We start from the raw sequence: 4,317 nt of genomic DNA on the forward strand, positions 1-4,317 counted from the left end.
AGGCAATTCTCCTGCCTCAGCCTCCTGAGTAGCTGGGATTACAGGCATGCGCCACCATGCCCAGCTGATTTTTTGTATTTTTAGTAGAGACGGGGTTTCACTATGTTGACCAGGATGGTCTCGATCTCTTGACCTTGTGATCCACCCGCCTCGGCCTCCCAAAGTGCTGGGATTACAGGCGTGAGCCACCGCGCCCGGCCTGTTTCTATACTTTTATAAAGCAAATGCATTCATGTATTAACTTGTATGCTGAAGAAAGGACTAAATTCGGCGATAACTGCGCAGGCGCGGACAAGAACGATCTTTTCCTGGGATCCGGCAAGATGGCAGAGGTAGAGCAGAAGAAGCGGACCTTCCGGAAGTTCACCTACCGCGGCGTGGACCTGGACCAGCTGCTGGACGTGCCCTACAAGCAGCTGATGTAGTTGTACAGTGCGCGCGAGCGGCGGCGGCTAAACCGGGGCCTTCGGCGGAAGCAGCACTCGCTGCTGAAGCGCCCGCGCAAGGCCAAGAAGGAGGTGCGGCCCACGGAGAAGCTGGAAGAGGTGAAGACGCACTTGCGAGACATGATCATCCTGCTCGAGATGGTGGGCAGCATGGTGGGCGTCTACAAAGGCAAGACTTTCATCCAGGTGGAGATCAAGCCAGAGATGATCTGCCACTACCTGGGCGAGTTCTCCATCACCTACAAGCCCGTGAAGCACGGCCGGCCGGGCATCGGGGCCAGTCACTCCTCCCGCCTTACCCGCCTCAAGTAGTGGCTCTGCTAATAAAGGCACACCCATCTCCAAAAAAAAAAAAAAAAGAAAGGACTAAATTCTTGAGGACCAGGAATTCATATAAGAATATCTCATTTTGGCCGGGCGCGGTGGCTCAAGCCTGTAATCCCAGCACTTTGGGAGGCCGAGGCGGGTGGATCACCGAGGTCAAGAGATCAAGACCATCCTGGTCAACAAGGTGAAACCCCGTCTCTACTAAAAGTACCAAAAATTAGCTGGGCATGGTGGCGCGTGCCTGTAATCCCAGCTACTCAGGAGGCTGAGGCAGGAGAATTGCCTGAACCCAGGAGGCGGAGGTTGCGGTGAGCCGAGATCGCGCCATTGCACTCCAGCCTGGGTAACAAGAGCGAAACTCCGTCTCAAAAAAAAAAAAAAAGAATATCTCATTTTGTCAAGCTCATTTAACAATACTTAGTGAAAATAGTAGCTGCCCGTTGAATCACTGGGTGGAGAATAAAGGTGTCAACAGAAATAGTTTACTAACTTGCTGATAATTAGGCATTAATTTGCTTGCTGTGATGCATGTTTATTACTTTAGGGCAAGGAATCTACTTATAAAAATAAGCAGATTCTCTCTCATATACCATCATAAACACTAGTAGTTTCTGGTACATTCAAGACAGTACACACAGTGTGACTATTCTTGACCCGTAGCCTCACCTGGAATTTCCTTTTGTCTTCTGCTTTGTTACTACAACCTCTGCTGCAGTTTGGATGTCTCTCTAGTTCTCTTTTCTTTGTTTACTAGTCTGGGATCAGATCTGTTCTTTTTATTTTAACTTTTTTTTTTTTTTGAAGACAGGGTTTCACCATGTTGGTCAGGCTGGTCTTGAACTCCCAACCTCAGATGATCCGCCCACCTTGGCCTCCAAAGTGCTTGGATTACAGGCGTGAGCCACCACGCCCGGCCAGATCTGTTCTTATGAAATGGAAGTCAGCAGTGAGGAGTAAAAGGGCAAACAAAAAATTATTTTTTTCTGAGACAGAGCCTCTGTTGTCCAGGCTCGAGTGCAGTGACATGATCTCAGCTCACTGCAGCCTCCGCCTCTTGAGTTCAAGCGATTCTCCTGCCTCAACCTCCTGAGTAACTGGGACTACAGATGTGTGCCAGCACACCTGGCTAATGTTGTATTTTTGGAAGATACAGGTTATCACCATGTTGGCCAGGCTGGCCTCTAACACCTGACCTCAAATGATTCACCTGCCTCAGCCTCCCAAAGTGCTGGGATTACAGGCATGAGTCACAGTGCCTGACCGGAAGGTAAAATTTTAAATCCCTTTATTGAGTTAGTCTCTAAATGTGAGGATGTCTTTACCCAGCTCTTCTCTCTCCGTTCCAGCATTAGTGTAAGCCATCATATCTCATTCTAGATTTGGTAGCAGATTTCTAACTGATCTGTCTGATTCAGTCTTGTATTCTTGGAGTCTGTTTTTTTTACATTGCAGCCACAGTGCTCTAAGACAAATCAGATAATGTAACTCTTGTTTATAAAGCTTTGTAGTGGTTCTTCTCCTGTTGCTATGGGGCCATGCTTCTCCCCTGGCTATGGTCATTAATAATTGTAGCTTTCGGGCCGGGCACGGTGGCTCAAGCCTGTAATCCCAGCACTTTGGGAGGCCGAGGCAGGTGGATCACGAGGTCAAGAGATCAAAACCATCCTGGTCAACATGGTGAAACCCCGTCTCTACTAAAAATAGAAAAAATTAGCTGGGCATGGTGGTGCGTGCCTGTAATCCCAGCTACTCAGGAGGCTGAGGCAGGAGAATTGCCTGAACCCAGGAGGCGGAGGTTGTGGTGAGCCGAGATCGCGCCATTGCACTCCAGCCTGGGTAACATGAGTGAAACTCCGTCTCAAAAAAAAAAAAAAAAAATTGTAGCTTTCTATTTTTTTGAGACAGCCTCAGTCTGTCGCCAGGCTGGAATGTAGTGGGTGCGATCTTGGCTCACTGTAACCTCAACCGGGAGGCAGAAGTTCAAGCAATTCTCTTGCCTCAGCCTCCTCAGTAGCTGGGATTACAGGCGCCCACCACCATGACTGGCTAATTTTTGTATTTTTAGTAGAAATGGGGTTTTACCATGTTGGTCAGGCTGGTCTCGAACTCTTGACCTTGTGATCCATGTGCCTCAGCCTCCCAAAGTTGTGGGATTACAGGCATGAGCCACCACGCCCGGCCATAACTGTAGCTTTCTATATTGTCAACTTTCCTCATGTACTATAGTTCTCCAGAATCTATATTGTTTCTCATTTCAACCCATCTGAATTCTTAGAGTACCAGTCATCCTTCAGGTATCCTTCGCTGATGTCCTAAGACACATCCTTCTTCATGCTTCTCTTGTACAGAACCCGACCATAGTAGTTATCTTCATATAGTAATTTAACTGTTTAACTGATTCCTCCACTTCACTCCATGAAAACAAAGACTGAGTGTTAAATCAAGTCTGGTTCCTAACCAGTACCTGATACGTTATAGGCTTTAGGTCAAATGTGTGAATGAGGCTGGGTGCAATGGCTCACGTCTTTAATCTCAGCACTTGGGGAGGCCAAGGTGGGAGGATCACTTGACTCCAGGAGTTTGAGACCATCCTGGGTAACACAGAGAGACCTTGTGTCTACAAATAATCAGAAATTAGCTGGGCACTGTGGTGCATGCCTGTGGTTCCAGCTGCCTGGGAGGCTGAAGCAGGGTAATTGCTCGAGCCCAGGAAATTAAGGCTGCAATGAGCCATAGCACTCAGCTTGAGTAACAGAGGGAGACCCTATCTAAAAAAAAACTCCAAAATCAAATGTATGGGCCGGGCGCGGTGGCTCAAGCCTGTAATCCCAGCACTTTGGGAGGCCGAGGCGGGTGGATCATGAGGTCAAGAGATCGAGACCATCCTGGTCAACATGGTGAAACCCCGTCTCTACTAAAAATACAAAAAAAAGTTAGCTGGGCATGGTGGCGCATGCTTGTAATCCCAGCTACTGTGAGAAGGTTGAGGCAGGAGAATTGCCTGAACCCAGGAGGCGGAGGTTGCGGTGAGCCGAGATCGCGCCATTGCACTCCAGCCTGGGTAACAAGAGTGAAACTCCGTCTCAGAAAAAAAAAAACAAAAAACAAAAAACAAATGTATGAATGAGTTGTTAATGCAGTCATTTTTTTCTCTCGTATCATTTTTTTCTCTTGTTCTTTCCCTTCCTAGTAATTAATAGGTTGTCACTCAGTTTGAGAAACAGTTGTATAAGGAATCCTGATTTACTAGTTAGAACTCTCAGAATGAGAACTCTCTGCCAGATTGCTCTAAGTATTTAGTAATTTTTTATTCTGCTATTAATGATACTGTTTTAAAATTCAGTTTCTGATTGTTTGTTGTTAATATATAGGAATCTATTGATTTCTCTATATTGTGTATTCTATGATCTTGCTAAAAACCACCTATTGGTTACAGTAGCTTTTTTGTAGATTCCTTTGGATCCTTGGTAGTGGATCATGTTGTCAGTAAAGGCAGCTATTCTTCTTTTTTTTTTTTTTTTTTTTTTTTTTGAGACGGAGTTTC

General features: G+C 46.4%; 1 pseudogene; it reads left to right on the plus strand.

Moving 5' to 3' along the window:
* The first annotated feature begins 206 nt into the window (after positions 1 to 206).
* Positions 207 to 809, plus strand: LOC116547061 (annotated as a pseudogene).
* Positions 810 to 4,317: the final 3,508 nt, after the last annotated feature.

This window comes from Sapajus apella, unplaced genomic scaffold, assembly GCF_009761245.1.
Source record: "Sapajus apella isolate SASKATOON/1434 unplaced genomic scaffold, GSC_monkey_1.0 scaffold1981, whole genome shotgun sequence".
NCBI lineage: Eukaryota > Metazoa > Chordata > Mammalia > Primates > Cebidae > Sapajus > Sapajus apella.